A 17994-nucleotide genomic window follows, 5' to 3' on the forward strand; every position below is an offset into this window, starting at 1 on the left:
TCATATTTTACTAACACAATGCCTTTTACAATAGTGATGCGTATTTTTATGGTTGAAAAAGTCAATCAGATCAGGTGGCTGTTTTATTCTTTTGGGAAAATGTTATTTTTCTCCATTGTTTTGTATGTCATTGTTTGTATCCTTTGTAACAGTTTTTATGTTGTTTTTGTCAGAGCATCGTGAAATATACCAGAGATTGTGTTATCATTTTGTTGATTGGTTTACTCCCATCATATGAAATTGTGTAATTAGTTGCTAATTTGGTGTTGTATTGTAAGGTGGCGGAGAAAACTAATAAAGTTTTATAGATATTTTATCAGACATTCAGCACAGAGTTCTGAAGTTACCCTGAATCTTCTTTATCTTTTGCTATTAACTGTTGTCCTGTTTTGTAAAAAATAAAGCTGTTGCAACCACTTAACCACTAAAGCAAAAGACGGCCTAGATCCTGTCACTTGAGTGGTATGAATGGCTACAGACAACTCTCAACTCATACCCCAAAGCTCTAGCACCTAAAACATCTGATTTATTCTATGAAACAGATTTAGGCCATCAAATCCTTAGGTAGACTACTCTGTGCTTAAGTAACTCTGGTGGTTGTGAGAACACTTAAGATCCCTGATCGGTAAAGCTAACTATGGTTAGCTAAGTTTTTCACTGTCAGTAGAGGAATGGGTCTAAAGCAGGGGTCTTCAACGTTTTTCAGGCCATGGACCCCCAAACTGATGGCGAGATGAGCAGGGACCCCCTACTATATAAATTGCATAACATTTTGTTTATGATATACTGGGCCTAGGGCCAAATAAACATAGCTACCCTGTTATTGTGTCGATGGCACACGCCCTCCCACATTAGAGTTGTGTTGACAACATAGATGTTATAGTGAGATTGACAGGTCAACAAACCAATCACACCGCTAGCAAGTTGTTAAGATTGTAGGTAGCAGCATGCTAACATTAGCTAGGAGGCTCACACACCTCGCAAATCCTCACTTATTTTTCAGTTACAATTAACGTTTTTTTGACCTTGTACAGTGTCTATTTCTCTTTATCTTTATTTTTTTTTAAATCTAAGCAAAAAAATGTCAAACTAACAATGTATAGGTACAAACAAGACCAGCTATGGAGTTTGGTCTGCCATCTTTCATTTTTGACCTTCGCGTTCTTGAGATTTGAGCAGAAACGCGATCTGATTGGCTAGTGCCTGTGCATGAAAGGTGCTGTGAGTGAACCGGTGCCCAGCTTGAGAGAGCTCCTGTGGGTAGCTGAATGTGTCGATTGGACTGAAAGATAACGTCTTCTCGATCAATTTATACGTTCACTACAATATGTTGGATATATGTTAATGTAAATTTAAAGGGAATAAATACAATTCTGATTTGGAAGACATTTAAATTTGTGGGGAAACAAATTGGTTGAATTTTTTTTTTTTTTTTTTGAAATATTTAAAAAAAATTATCTTATCAACCAAGGATTTCGCGACCCCCCTGCAGTACCCCCTGTTGAAGACCCCTGGTCTAAAGTTTATAAGGAGATGGCATACACATGCATTTTATTAAAGATAATTGAAAAAGGGCACTTAAGCAGTTATTTAACTACCATGGGGGTTATGTTGTGGATTTTCCAAAGCCCCCTTCATTCTGTCATGATATTTGTATCACAAATCAGAACTTGCAAAAAATGGTAATCCGCAGCATACAAAATGACGATTATCACTTGCACACTCTATTTCTCTCTCTCTTCTTTTAATGCACTTCACCTCTTAACCTAAGCACCAAACTCTCTCTTACAGCAGCGGAGCGAGAGCCTCCATTATACTGATACTATTGATACTACAAACATGAGCAAGTGGTAAAGTGAGAAGTGTGGGCAAAAGGACAAAGAACATGGAGGACGAACTGTTGGCAGCAGCGGCTGGAGATGTAGCTGGAGTGCCGGCTGTTAGTGCAGGTGCGACACGGGAGGGGGGGACGAACCGCACAAAGCCAGGTGGGTCACTGCTGGTGTGGGATTTTATCCAGTCCTGATAACGGGATACCCTGGTGACTCCAGGTCAGCCACAGCCGAGCCCAAAACTAACCACCCCAGACTGGATCCACAAAGAGTCCTGTTTGTTCACCATTGGACCTCCTGAGTCTTTCTGATTGGATAAACAAAATAAATAATTGTATTGGCTCCATATATATTGTTGGAGACAATGTGTCTTGATCCCATATCACACCCCTTGCCAAAGTTAAGTTCTTAATTTTACCAGGCATGTGTCCTTCCCTCCGTCCAGTTGGCCAGAACACATCATGTTACTGCTACAGGTTCCAGGAGGCTACTAATGTAATTTCCCACCACAGGAACCTTCACTTCCTGGAGGGCTTTGTAAGGGTAAAGGTTCTGGTAGAAGGAGATGTAAATCGAGGCTTCACCAGTAGCTTTATATATATATAGATTTGTTCGATCTTTATGTATCCATATTTAAATATTCTATATTAAATATTATGTATAAATATCAGATGTCACTCATTCAGGTTTTCACACCCCACTGCACTGTCTGAAACAGTGGGATGATGCCATACTACAGGAGAACCAAGCAGTCACCACGAGGCTCATGACAAGTTAAACCTGTTTATAAGCATGAATTAAGTAAAAACATCAACCCTGCTGCAACTTAATGAATAGGAAAGATAACTGACTGACCTCGCAATTCTATCAGTGTTACCATAAATATTTACACAAAATATGTGAAGTATTCTTCCAACTGCCCCTTCCGGAAACTTTTAACTGTTAAATTATATCATGCTTTGTTGGCACAAGTGAAATCTGTGATTGGACCTTAGATCCAGATAAGGTAATGAATTACACTTACATCAAATTATTACAATGGCAGACACCTCAGCTCCTTCCTTGACGTAGCCCCATCCGGTCACCCAACTCTCAGTGCCATTGGGGAATAGGCTCACCTGGTCTGCCAAACAGACAGGTTTGATATGGCTGGTGAAAGAGACAGGACTGCTAAATCTAAGCAGAGCCATATCATGGTTGAAAGTGTGTTTGTCCCAGCCGTCATGCAGTATGATTGCAGCCACTCCTCGGGATGCTGCGTGTGCACTGCTGCCCTGTAGGAGCTGCCGGCCCAAACGAACAGTCCAGTATGAGGAGTCACTACTGAAGACGGCATAGGAAAAAGAATATTAACATGTGGGACAGGTCTAAAAACCTAGTGCTAACTTTAACTAGGTGCATTGTTTATCAGAAATTATTCATTTGAATGTCACTTGCTGAAGCAGTGAGCAGCAGACAGCACCCACTCCTTGTTGATGAGGGAACCTCCACACACGTGACCATATGGTCTCTGGAGGCTGACCTGCCATGGCCAGTTCCCTGCAGAGGCATCCTGTCCTCCAACTATCCTCCTACTGAGAGGAGCTATGCCACAAACTGGAGAAAAGGCCAAGACCAGACAATATCAACATTCCCTGCATTTTCAAAAAAAAAAAATGTATTTTGGACACACCAATGACAATTGAAGTTGCAAAGGCAGAACCATGATGGCATCTTTATGGAAGTGTCAGTACTGAATACAATCCTGCTCAAATTGGCTGATACTCATTGTCTGTAGTCCTAACTTCCTGTACGGTTGTAGGGGCTGGGTCAGTTGTATTCATTGACGTGGTATTATCTAATTTATGTCAAATGCATTTATTCAGCTTTTGCAAAAATGTTCATTTTGCCAGTTTCAGTACATTTAAACTATGTTACTCCAATGCAAACTTCCTTACACTCTGCCATTTGTGCCTTCAGCCCTGTTTGCAAATAACGTTTATATCAGTCAATATCAGTCATGATAGCAAACATGGCATGTTCCAATGTATGTTATCTTTTTTTCTTACTTCCTTTGAGATAAAAGAACATTTTGTGATATGAATTCCTCCTGGCCCATAAAAGTAAAGAAATTATCTATGACATGTTGTGAAAGTAATTGTCCAGATTATAGGCTAATCAACCTAAAGCTATGATGATGTAGAGCTGTATACCCCTCTGAAGCATTATAAAACAGCCACATAGTTACTTACCATTTACACAAACGATTGCAGCCACAATGTAAATGGATTCTGCCATCACAGCAATGCCAAGAAAAATCAAAAGTGGAAAATATGTCTTAAAGGCACCCAGTGCAACTTTCGAGGCTTAAAAATAAACATTCAATTTCTAGTCTTTTTTACACGTAGTAAGTTTCAATAACTCCATACCATTACATACCGACATTCAAGCAGCAAAGATGAGACGTCGTTGTGTGGTGAGAACTGATAGAAAATCGATAACAACAACAATCGCCGCCATTTTCTTTATTTTTTGTAACCTACAATAAATAAAGCAGGCTTCCAGTCAATGGAAAAATGGCTTCTCCCCACCGGCGATTGTTGTTGTTTACGATTTTCTATCATTTCTCACCACACAACGACGTCTCATCTTTGCTCCTTGAATGTCGATATGTAATGGTATGGAGTTATTGAAACTTACTACGTGTAAAAAAGACTAGAAATTGAATGTTTATTTTTCATTGAATGTTTACATAAAGTTGCACTGGGTGCCTTTAAGTCCTTTTTTGGAGCCTGTGCAGTTTTTCGCTGCTCAACCCAGTGATTCACATAGCAATCCAGTCCCTCAGTGATTCACATAGTATCTCCTCCAGACTAAGGTGCAAATAACATGCCATCTGATAAGCCTGTTTAGACTGTAAATATTAGGCACTTCCTGGAAACTACGTAGAAACTGATCAATTTAAAGGAATCTTACGGTAAAACAAAAGTTTGCACCTATATTAAACATCAAACACATTCATCCATAAAATGTGAATGGTTGAGTGTAAAACGCTGTACAGGCCAAATAATGTCAGAGTGTGTTGTATGTTTCCTTATGTGTCCACAAAAAAAACAGAAACAGATGTAAGAAGTGGCATGCAAACTTTACTACTGATTTTATTTCCCATACTTATTTTAATAACTGTTGATGCATTCTTCAAATACAGACCTTTCATGGTTACTTGATGATGAGCTATTTCAGGAATAATTCCACTTAGTTTATGTATTTTTGCAGATGCTAAACGTGAAAGAAGATTTTAGTGATCTGTGTTTAAATGACAAAGCTGGTGTCTTGGGCACCTGAAACCACATGTTTAAAAGCAAACTTTGTTTTTACAGTATAATAGATGGCTAAAAGTCTGGTACGTGCTAGAAAGTGAAAGCCCACATGAGGCTGTTGTTGTTTTGTTTTGTGTTCATTTTTTCTGCCTCAATTAGCAGTATCTTTCCTCACTCCTGTTATGGAAAATATCGATATTGTTTTTTTTTTTTTTTTAGATTTAAGTCTTTGTCAGGACTTAACTTTGAGTCCAGGCTGTAACTGTGCTTCTTAGTTAGCTAGTATGTGATGACCAACCATTGCCTCTTTTTTGGTTTCATGCTTTACCCGAAATATTAAAGGAGACAGATATTACAGTTTTTTTCATGTCTGATTTGTAGGTTTGTGGCAAAGTTTTTTCTTCTTTTCAGATCTGATTAAAACTCTTTGTTGTAGGTTGTACAGGCAAAATCTCAAGAAAAAGTCAGGCAGAGTGTGGATCAAAATCAGGTTTATTTTGCCAGTACAATACCAACAACCTAAACCTGGGTGAGTCACAAGAAGTTGGGGGGACAGATGTTTTTAGGCCATATTTGGTCAGCCACCTGGCTTGACCTGGCAGAGGCCCAACAGAAGACTTCTGGTATGCTAAACCACACATCAGCACTTCACACATCAGTATGTTTGCTATACTTGATACACATTTAATCAAAGAGTTCACATAATATAATTTATTTATTTCAATAGTAAATCATTTAAAGTAGTAAAGTAGTTTTTAGTAGTTTGTCAGACTGTCATGGTGGTTATACTGATTGTTGATTTTCTTCACACACAGATTATTGAGTTTTCATTTGCATGTTTTCCACCACCAAGTTACAATAATTGCATTGTTAAAAGAAAAGGCGAATGTAACAGCCATCCATTTCAACAGAATCAGAAATTGTACTCCTAATCCAGAATGTCTGGCCCTGTGTAAGGACAAAGATCTCTATCCAATTAGACAAGAAAGAAGGAGGGAAAAAGAGAGGAGGAGATGCAGACAGACTGAGTATGTGACGGTGTTCCCCCTGGCTGTGGTGGAAGTTGCGGTGGTGGCTGCGGTGGCTGTGATGGCTGTGGTGACAGCTGGAATCAGTGGTGTAGGGGTGAGGAACTGGACAAAGCCTGGTGGGTCACTTCTGATGTGGGATTTGATCCAGTCTTCATAACGGGATACCCTGGTGTAGACTCCAGGTAACTTAGGTCGAGCACAGCCCCTCCCAAAACTAACCACCCCAGACTGGACCCATGCAGAATCCTGTTTGTGCACCATTGGACTACCTGAGTCACCCTATAAGAAGAAATTAAAAATGTGTAAACATGATGGCTGTTTTTGTACGTCTATGTGCTGGTTTGGGTCTTTTTTTAATTGATGACCAGATGATTGTACTGGTCTACAAAGCTCCTAGAGAAAATTGTATTGTTATGGCGCTATGTATATAAAATAGAATTTAATTGAATTGATTAACAACAGTATTATTGATGCAAATATGTGGGTGGTTTGAGGTTAAATAATTTAAAACGGATGAATAATGTACAAAGAAATCTAAACGTACCTGGCAAGAGTCTTTCCCTCCTTCAGGAAGGCCAGCACATATCATGTTGTCTGTAATGCTTGTAAATGTTAAGAGCTCATCACACACTTTGTTGTCAACAACAGGAACCTCTACTTCCTGAAGAACCCCTGGGTATGGAAGAGACTCTGAGAGGAGAGAGTGGAATGAAGAGCTGAGAAGAGGACAGCAGTCAAGACAGTGCTAAGCTAATTAGCATTTTGCAGAGTAGCGCTTAGTTTTATGCAAGGCTTTGAACCGGTTCACGGAACGAAAACGAAAACCAGAAACGTTTGATGTTTTGCTAGGAACAGAAACGAAACCAGAAACTTTAAAACAAATTATGTTCCGGATCAGAATCGTTTACCTTAAATAATGGTAACCGGTTAATAACGTTATTTTTTCGTTCTTTCACAAGATTCCCAAATGCAATATGATTGGTGATTCACTTAGATAGAGAACCTTGCTGCACACCGCCAGCTAGTAGCCTAAGGGCTCAGATACACATACACGTCTTTTTTCAGGCAGAAACGCTTCAGTAACGCCTTGGCAAAGTGCGGTGGCCAAAACAGAAGCGGTGCGCTTCCCTGCCTTGCGCTGGAAAGTAAGGAATAGTTCAACTTTTAAGCGCACCTAAAAAACGCTTCAAAGACGCAACGCGTGGTGGAGAAGGGGCGCACGCTTTAAACGCGCCGTACCATAGGAATCAATACATTTGCTCGCCTCCCGTTTTTACAAAAACGCGTATGTGTATCTGAGCCCTTATCGGATCAAATCTATGCACAAGCTGTAGCCACCAGTCTCTCGAACTCAATCTTAATCAAGTGATTGGATACTGAGGCAGACCGACGCAGTGCTTCAGTGCTCAGTTTAGTTGGCTAATGCGAAAAGTACATCGGTTTCAATGCTTATTAGGCTAGTTGTTTCAATTGGTAAGACTAAATATAATTACATTAACCAACTCAAATAAACTAGTTTACACCAACTTGATAATTCCAGTTTTTGATACAATTACAACGCCATTTTCAAGACGGAACTTTCAAGAAAAACTCGATATCGTGAGAATCCGGTAAGTTTAATGAAACTGCTTTGCAGGTGGGACAATGCGATGTTTAGTGGACAAACTTGTTAAAGCTCACATAGGCTACTTTCGGTGGACTAAAACTTTGTAGACTAATCTCTGAAAATCGCCTTTTATTTTTAAGTTGTGACAGTAATAGCCAAGCGATCATATAACTAAGGGTTATACTGAATAACTGTTAAAATGTAAGCCTATTTTGATTTTCTCAGATTACATGACTGTAAATGTTGATTACTCTTAGCGACACAAGAGGGCGCAAGAGCACACACTACTAATTAATGTGATGAATGTTCATGTATTGTTTGTGACCTAATGGACTTCCCGTACATGGACATTAGTATGCGTGACTTTTCATATTACAGTCAGTCCGCGCTCAACCCAACTTGCAGATGGCCACATTTCATTGTGCTGAAATAAATTTCCTTAAATGAGAGAAGTCGTCAGTCTCCTTCCTACGCATCGTCAGCAGCACCACTCTGCTGATAAAACTCAACAGGTTATGGGCCCAGGAGACTTTTGGAGGAGAAGATAGTCGACGAAAGCCAAGACAGTTGCAACGGATCGCGTGCTGAGGAAGGCTACTAACCCCGAGGAGAGGGGCAAGCTAGCATGGCACAGCAACGAAGGGCAAGTAGCAGCAGGCTACATCGACTGGTATTCGACGGCGACGAGGCAAAGTATGAAGTTTGGGAAACTAAATTGTTGGGACACTTTCGTTTAATAGGGCTGAAAGACACTGTGTTGAATGAGCCAGTAACAGAAGCTGAAATAGCAGCAGATCCTGATAAAAACGCGGACGTGTATGCAGAGTTGATCCTACTGCTAGATGACAAAAGTCTGTCTCTGGTAATGAGAGATGCGCAAGATGATGGCAGAAAAGCGTTTAATATTCTGAGAGACTATTATGCAGGGAAGGGAAAGCCTCGTATAATTAGTTTGTACACCACGCTGACCTCACTTCAAAAGTCCATCGGCGAAAGTGTAATGGACTATATCATTAGAGCAGAGACCACCATAACTGCCCTGAGAAGCGCGGGAGAAACGCTGGGGGACAGTTTGCTGGTGGCTATGGTGCTGAAGGGATTGCCAGAGAGCTTCAAGCCATTCGCAATTCATGTGGCGCACGCCTGCGACAACATCACGTTTGCTGACTTCAAGACCAAATTGCGGAGTTTTGAGGAAACCGAGAACATCAGAGCAACCGGGTCGAACGACGACAGCGTGATGAAGACCCAGGGGAGAACCGGACGGCGACCTCCCCGTAGCAGCGCACATGGACCGGGCAAAGGCGACAGCGAGATGGTGTGTTTCAAGTGCGGGACCAAGGGGCACCGAGCGAGAGCGTGTCGACAGAAGACGTGGTGTAGTGTTTGCAAAAGTGACACACACAGGGACGCGACATGCAGACGAAAAGACAAAGACAGAGACCGAAGGGACGGCGTGAGCAAAGTGTCGGAGAATGCTGAGGTAAAGGAGGACTTCGCGTTCAAGATGGCGGACGGACGGGCCAGTGACCAGCGGCAGCCGGCGCGCACCATCCAGGAGAGGGGCCTGATGGTGGACACCGGGGCCACATCCCACGTCATCAACGACATCGCCTTGTTCACAAGTTTCGACAGCACCTTCAGGCCGGAGACTCACAGCGTCGAGCTGGCTGATGGGACCAGATGCAGCGGCGTCGCTCAGCGGAGAGGCACGACAGTGGTTACCCTCATCGACAGCAGTGGACGGCGGTGCAATGCGAAACTGTTGGACGCTCTGTATGTGCCGTCGTACCCGCAGAACATTTTCTCGGTGAAGGCAGCAACCACGAATGGGTCCACAGTCGTCTTCAAAGAAGACAATGATGTTTTGATAACCAGATATGGTACCAGGTTTGACATTCATGTGTTTGGCAGGTTGTACTACCTGCACATTGGGATTGAGTCAACTGATGATAAGTGTAATGCAACCCACGACATCCAAGCATGGCATGAGATTATGATGATGTGCTTAGGTTACATGATGTTGTTGATGGTATGCAGATCAAGGGAAAAATGAGTAAGCCTGAGCAAGAGTGTGAAGTGTGTATTCAAGGGAAGTTTACACAAACTAGAAATAGGAACCCCGATGCCAGAGCAAAGGCTCCTTTAGAAATGATACACACAGACCTTGCAGGTCCAATAGCCACTGAGTCATTAGATGGGTACAAATATGCACAGTCTTTTACAGATGATTACTCAAATGCATTGTTTGTATACTTTCTAAAGAAAAAGAGTGACGCAGTGCATGCAACTGAAAAATTCCTTGCAGATGTATCCCCTTATGGGAAGGTGAAGTGTATACGATCTGATAATGGAACTGAGTTCACAGGTGGTGATTTCCAGGCGCTGCTGAGGAAAAGCAAAATTAGGCATGAGACGACAGCTCCGTACTCACCGCACCAAAATGGAACAGCAGAACGTGGGATGCGTACTCTTTTCGAGATGGGCAGGTGCATGCTAATTGAAAGTGAGTTACCAAAACACCTTTTGCACTACGCAGTACAAACAGCGGCAATGGTACGCAACAGATGCTTGAACAAGCGCACAGGGCTGACTCCTTACGAGATGTTGACAAACAAAAAGCCCAATGTGTCCAGAATGCAACGATTCGGATCTGTTTGCTACACTTATAAGCAGGAAAAGGGGAAGCTTGACTCCAGGTGTGATCAGGGGCGTTTTGTGGGGTACGACAAAAATAGCCCAGCGTATTTAGTGTATCACCCAAATACAAACAAAGTGCAAAAACACAGGCTGGTGAAATTTGTGAGCAAAATAGCTGCAGAAAAACAAACACAGACAGATGAGCCAGATCTAAATGATGACAGTGTGGGGCACAGAGTCAGGACTAGGGGGACGCAGGGGGTCAACAGGAGTGCAGAAAAGGCTCTAGAGCAAAATGAACCCGGTAAAAGTCCACATTGCGATAGTCCAAGGGCAGCAAATGAGTCTACTGAGCATAATGAAACTGGAAGTGTTACAAGCGTCGATCCTGAGAGTAGGCGGTATCCAACAAGAGAAGGGAGGGCACCAAATTACCTAGGCGAATTTGTGACAGAAGACAGTGATAGCGACGGGATGCATGTCACAGTAGACTACTGCTGCAGAGCAGTTTGTGGCATTCCGCAAACTTATGGTGAAGCAATGCAGTCAGTCAATTCAAAAGAATGGAGAAAAGCAATGAATGAGGAAATCCAGTCTCTAAATGAGAATAAAACCTTTACCCCGACAACACTACCCGTGGGCAAGAAACCAGTGGGGGGTAGTTGGGTTTACGCAATCAAGTCTGGTGTAGATGGGAATGACCAGTACAAGGCTCGATTTGTCGCCAAGGGCTACAGCCAGAAAATGGGGGTAGACTATGGGGAAACGTTTTCACCTACAGCAGATCTAACCAGTGTTAGAATTGTGCTACAGAAGGCAGTGCAGGAAAATTTACTGGTCCACCAAATGGACGTGAAAACCGCGTTTTTACACGCCCCCATCGACCACGAAATCTACATCAATCCACCAGAGGGCTATGAAGAAAAAGAGGGTGTAGTCTATAGGCTAGAGAAATCGCTTTATGGTCTCAAACAGTCTGGAAGAAACTGGAACAGGTTTTTACATGATTGCTTAACTGAAAATGGTTTCACACAAAACAAAGCTGACCACTGTGTTTATTCCCAAGAGTCTAAAGAAGGGAAAGTGATCATAATTGTGTGGGTAGATGACTTGATCATCGCTGCAAGCGATGAAGGAAAACTGAAAAAGGTGAAAGTGATGCTTGCAGAGCAATTCAAGATGAAAGATTTGGGGCAACTCAAACATTTTCTTGGTATTGATTTTGATTTATCTGATGAATGCATTAAGATGTCACAAGAGAAGTACACTTACAAAATTCTACAGCGTTTCAACATGTCAGAATGCAGGGTGAGAGATACTCCTTGTGAGCAAAAGCTCGAATACAGTAATGATGCAGTTAAAATGACAGATATCAGGATGTACAGAGAGGCCGTGGGCAGTCTGATATACCTGACGACCTGCACTAGGCCTGATCTGAGTTTTGTGGTGAGCAGGCTGTCACAGTATCTAGCTGAGCCTACAGAGGAGCAATGGGTTACTGTGAAGCATGTCCTGCGATACCTTAAAGGTACAGCAGACAAAGGTTTAACCTTTAGGAGAAGCACTGAGAATCTTGGTATAAAAGCCTACAGTGATGCAGACTGGGTGGCTGATACCAGTGATCGCCGCAGTACCACAGGATACTGTGTTAGTCTTAGTGAAAACAGTGCACTTGTTTCATGGAAGGCAAAGAAGCAACCTACTGTTGCACTTTCCACATGCGAAGCAGAGTATATGGCACTTGCTTCTACTGTTCTGGAATGCCTTTACCTACAACAATTACTGGAGAATATGGATGGTTACCAATACACACAAACGGTAATACACGAAGACAATCAGGGGACGATTGCTCTTGCCAGAAATCCTGTGCATAGAAAGCGTTGTAAACACATAGACATTAGGTATCACTTTATTAGGTCTACTGTGAATGAGGGTAAGGTGAATTTAATGTATTGTGCTACTGATGAAATGGTCGCTGATGTGATGACGAAGCCTGTCAGCAAGTTCAAACTGGGAAAGTTTGCAGGTCTTCTTTTTGGTGACTAATATGTGTAAGCCAAAGGTACACATTTGTTCAATCTTGTTTTGGTGTTTTTGCGTTACCAACCTGAGTAAAAGTGGGGGTGTTAAAATGTAAGCCTATTTTGATGTTCTCAGATTCCATGACTGTAAATGTTGATTACTCTTAGCGACACAAGAGGGCGCAAGAGCACACACTACTAATTAATGTGATGAATGTTCATGTATTGTTTGTGACCTAATGGACTTCCCGTACATTGACATTAGTATGCATGACTTTTCATATTACAGTCAGTCCGCGCTCAACCCAACTGGCAGATGGCCACATTTCATTGTGCTGAAATAAATTTCCTTAAATGAGAGAAGTCGTCAGTCTCCTTCCTACGCATCGTCAGCAGCACCACTCTGCTGATAAAACTCAACAATAACCCCTGTTCTCTGATTCATTGAGTGGAGAGATCCACCTATGGGAGGGACATCCGTACCCGACCTCTGCAGAAGCAACCAATTGCACCAAGTCTGGCTTTGACAGATAGCAGCGCGAATCCGATGACACGGGTAGCTCCGCCCCGCTACCGTGGTATAAATTCTGAGGTAGCGCTGCACTTCTTCAGTAGACAATTCGCTTCTCATGAAGCAAGCGGGGCATCGGTGGATCTCTCCACTCAATGAATCAGAGAACAGGGGTTATTCAGTATAACCTTTAGTTCTCTTTCATCATCTCGTGTTCGAGATCCACCTATGGGAGAGATCTGGACAGCTCCCCGATTGCCCTTTGCCTACCAAGACACTGTCAGCCTCAGATGGTCTCCACGCCGAGGCGTCCCCTCGGCGCAGTGGTGCCAGACACATCCAAAGTGATAGCACAATCACAATACTGTCCCAGCAGATAATGGGATGTTGTTTATGACAATAATACTGATTTATGTCAGTGGGGGAAATGCAGTAGCGTAACGAACGTGGGGGTGCGACTCAAGCCGATCCCACGCTCAGAACATAATGAGAAACCGGCGTTCTTGTAACATCCAGCCGGTAAAATCTCACAAAGGTATCCGGACTAGTCCAGCTAGCTGCGGAACATACCTGTTGCACGGAAATCCCCTGAAACACAGCCCATGAAGCAGCCATCCCTCGCGTAGAGTGAGCTCTCAAGCCCGCTGGAGGTTGCAGCCCCTTTGAATCGTACGCACTCGTTATGGCTTCGACAAGCCAGTGAGACAGGCGCTGCTTAGAAATGGGCATCCCTTTCCGCGGGGGGGCCCAGGAGACAAAGAGCTGGTCGCTCTGCCTAAAACTCCTGGTTCTGTCCATGTACGTTCTTAAGGCACGAACGGGGCATAAGTTGTTCAACCTTCGCTCTTCCGCCGATGCAAAAGGGGGCGGGTGAAAGGCTATGAGCTCTATCACCTCGCAAGAGAACGTAGGGAAGCATTTCGGTACAAATGCCGGGTTAGGCTTAAGAAAAACCTTATCCCCATTGGGCGAGAACTGAGTGCATGAGGTGTGCACCGAAAATGCATGCAAGTCACTAACACGTTTGGCCGAGGCCAGTGCTAGCAATAGGGCCGTCTTGAGTGACAGCAATTTCAAGCTTATATCCCCAATAGGTTCAAATGGCTGTCGTGACAGCGCATCCAGAACCAAAGGGAGATCCCATGACGGGACGAGCTTTTTCGAGATTGGCAACGAGCGTCGCACACCCTTCATGTACCTGCGTACTAAAGGCTGATTCATGCTTCCTTACGTAAGCGTAAGCGCAAGCGCAAGAGGCCGCGCAAGCCCCTTGCGCGACCCTTGCGCGACTTCTTACGTCTTGTGTGCGTCGGCCCATTTTTCTAGACTTGCGCCATTTTTTACGTAAGCCCTTACGCGAGCCTCGCAGCCTGCATTCTATCAACGAATGATACGAGATGAGGTTACTCAAATATTCTGCATGTCTACTCAGTTTTACAGTGCTTCCTAAGTAAAGGTTTGAAAAGAACTTCAAGCTTCAGACTTTCTGTTAGGGAACCTGTTATCTATCTGCAGAGCAAATGTCAGGCTCATACAAAAACATTAACGTGAATTACTTGATGCTAATACCTAGCGCGGTGTCTATAGGATTTTCCATATACGTTAGCATTAAGCTAACGTATTTTCTACCACAGTAAAACATGCAATACTATGTGATTGTTTTTAGAAAACGAATGTTACGTGATGAGATTACTCAAATGTAGTCTGCATGTCTGCTCAGTTTAACAGTGCTACCCAAGCAAAGGTTTGAAAAGAACTTCAAGCTTCAGACTTTCTATTAGGGAAACAGCTTTCTATCTGCCAGGCAAATGGAAGGCTCATGACAACACGCGCAACCTTTGGGAGCATGAACTGCACCGAGTAAATTTTGCGCAACCGTTAACCCCCAACGCTGTAGCAAGCAGCCGCCTTAACGGGTGCCGACCTACCGTGTCATCATTGAAACCAAAGTGACACGCAGATATAGCCGCCAAATACACCTCAATGGTGGAGAAAGATTTCCCTTCCTCTTTAAGGTCTTGTAGAAAGCTGAGAATATCAGAGACAGAGCACTGATATGACACCAAATGACGCACGTCACACCACTTTTCAAAGACTCGCCACTTATAGTCGTACAGAGACCTAGTGGAGAAAGCCCTTGCGCTCTGAATGGTGGCTACTACGTTGGGCGTTAATCCCAACGCAGACAGGTTTAGCCTTTCATGGGGCCAGGCCCAGAGCGCCACCCGGTCTGGGTGGTTGTGGTGAATTTCCCCTTTCGCCTGCGATAGCAGGTCCGAACGTATCGGGAGCGCCATCGGGTGCGCGTACAGCAGGGTTACTATCTCCGCCATCCATGGGGCTTTGTGCCATCTGGGTGCTACCAGAATTAACATTAAACCCTGTTCCCTCACTCGGGCGAGAGTGTGAAGAATCAGACACAGAGGGGGGAAGGCATAGAGGAGCACTTTGGGCCACTGGTGAGCTAGTGCGTCTACGCCGAGGGGCGCGTCCTTGTCCTGAAGCGAGAAGTACATAGGACAATGGGCGTTTTCGCGCGAGGCGAAGAGATCTACGGCTGCTCTGCCGTATCTCACCCAAATCATTTCCACTATCTGAGGGTGGAGGCGCCACTCTCCGAACAGTGGGTTCCCCCTCGATAGCAGATCTGCCCCGGTGTTCATTATCCCTGGGACGTGTGTTGCGCGTAACGACAGAAAGTGCGGACTGCTCCACAGCAGCAGGTCGCGTGCCAGGCAGTGTAGAGCAGAGGAGCGCATTCCTCCTTGTCGATTGATATAGGCCACCGCAGTGGTATTGTCGCAGCGGATCAATACATGGTGGCCCTGTAGGCGGGGCAGAAAATGTTTGAGAGCTAACCAAACAGTCAGGAGCTCCAGGTAATTTATGTGATACGAGTTTAACCAATCCGGCCAAACACCGTTCACCGTCCTGCCCTCCTGGGTTGCACCCCAGCCCGTCAGGGAGGCGTCTGTCGTCATGACTTTCCTCACGTTCACTGCACCCAGGGGAGTGCCGTGGGAATAAATCTCCGCGGATTTCCAGTGGCGCAGTGATGCAGTGCATTTGTGCGACACCTTCACATCGCGACGGAGATCGCGCATTGGGTCGAGGCGGAGAGATGCAATCCATTTCATGAATTCTCTCATTCTCAATAGCCCCAACGGCAGGACCTGTATAGCGGAAGCCATCAGGCCCTGTAGTCTCAGGCATGTGCGGAACTTCACCTTTGTTCCCTCTCTGAACAGTGTGAGACAGTTCATTAGAGAACGAATGCGTTCTTGTGACAAGTGAGCTTGCATAGACACCGAATTCAGCTCCAGCCCTATGAATGTGACCATCTGGGAGGGAGTGAAGTTGCTCTTGGCATAGTTCACCATGAAGCCTAAGGAGTCTATGTGTGTCCGCACCTGTTGTGTGCCCCGTAACACCTGGTCTCTGGAGCTGGCTAGTATGAGCCAGTCGTCCAAATACGTCAATATTCTTATCCCCGCAAGACGTAGGGGGGCTAGCCCCGCTTCCACACACAGACAGAATGTTCTGGGGCTGAGGGCAAGCCCGAAAGGAAGAACCGTGCATTCGTAGCATTTGCCTTGGTAAGCAAAGCGTAGAAACTTTCTGTGGGGGGGATACACGCGAATGTGGTGAAAAGCGTCTGTCAAATCGATCGATGTAAACCAATCGTTTTGTTGTATTGAGCGTGATAGAGTGTTGAACATTAACATCTTGAAATGATATCGTCTCAAATGTTTGTTTAACACCCTCAGGTCCAGAATAGGACGGAGTGAACCGTCTTTCTTCGGAATCAAAAAGTAACGGGAAAAGAAACCCTGATTTGCTTCGCTTAGGGGAACCTCCCGAATTGCTCCTTTTAATAAAAGGGAGTTGATTTCCTCCTCTAGGAAGTGGCCTGAGCCCTCTTCCGTCTGAGAGAAAATTATACCGTTGAAAAGTGGGGGTCTTTTGCAAAACTGTAGGCGGTAGCCTTTCTCTATCGTTCTGACAACCCACTCGGGGGCGGCCGTGGCTTTCCACGCGGTGACGTGTAGTGAAAGCCTGCCCGCCGACTCCGTCGGCACCTGAGCGTGAGGAGTGAGCGCTCTCATGTGCGCTGCAATGTCGCCATCTGGTGGCTGAGTCATTGACAGCGTTGGCTTTGGCCTCATAGTGCCTGTTTTCTGATACATTTTGTTCAAACACACGGCCGTAGCCTTTATTGGGAATGTGAACGTGGTGTAGTGCAAACGGTGTGGTAACCCTTTCAAAGCACTGGACATTCCCCCATCCCCCTTTTTTAACGCGCTCTGGCGTGGGGATAACGGGCTCTCTCCTCTCAGCACGGGGAACGGTGCTGGAATTTTTGTGAACACTGGGGAGGTGGAACACTCCCCACCCGCTTCGAGTCTTCTCCTCTTCAGCGGGGGAACACTTAGGTGCGAGTCCAATGGGCTGGCAGCCCAAGAACCTGGACGGAGCCCCGAGAGTAGGCGGTCAGGTAAACCGCTTCCTCTTGGGATCGTTAGGGGTGGGTGGCTTCTTAGCCGCGGCTGCAGCAAAAGACGCCTTGCCCCACGGCTTAGCCTGCTGCTGCTGCTGCTGGGGCTGTTGTGGTCCCGGGCGGGGACCGCCACCGCGAGGTCTGTAGCCCCTATTGGGACCTTGTTGCGGGCGGTTAAATGGCGCCTGCTGGGGTCGGGGAGACGGCGGTGGGCGAGGGGCTATTTTCCTCGGCAAGCAAAGTTTAAACGCCTCGTCCTCCTTCCTCTTGTCGTCGCAGCGTTGCTGCATGAGAGCGACTGCTGGACCAAAAAGAGCCTGGCCTGACTCCACGGCAGCCCCTGCAATGCGCCTCTTCTCGTTGTCGGGTAGACCAGAGAGGTTGAGCCATAACGCCCGTTCACCCACGACGGACAGGGCCATGGAGCGCCCACAGGCTTGGACTGCCTGGCGGGCATTTCGCAGGACCAGATCATTCACTGTGACAATCTCCTTCCACAGGGCTGATGTGGCGCTGCCGTCCTGGAGCATCCTGCTCATGTCCTCCATTAGTTCAG

General features: G+C 45.0%; 1 protein-coding gene across 1 annotated transcript in view; it reads left to right on the top strand.

Annotated features, from left to right (window-relative positions):
• Positions 1–346, top strand: part of LOC308363043 (signal transducer and activator of transcription 5B-like) — a 19064-nt gene extending 18718 nt beyond the window's left edge. Inside the window, exon 19 of the mRNA XM_080835807.1 lies at positions 1–346. This exon is cut by the window's left edge and continues 1904 nt beyond it. The gene's annotated coding sequence lies outside the window, so the exon portion shown is untranslated.
• The last annotated feature ends 17648 nt before the right edge of the window (positions 347–17994 follow it).

Source organism: Sprattus sprattus (genome assembly GCF_963457725.1).
Source record: "Sprattus sprattus genome assembly, chromosome: 3".
Lineage (NCBI taxonomy): Eukaryota > Metazoa > Chordata > Actinopteri > Clupeiformes > Clupeidae > Sprattus > Sprattus sprattus.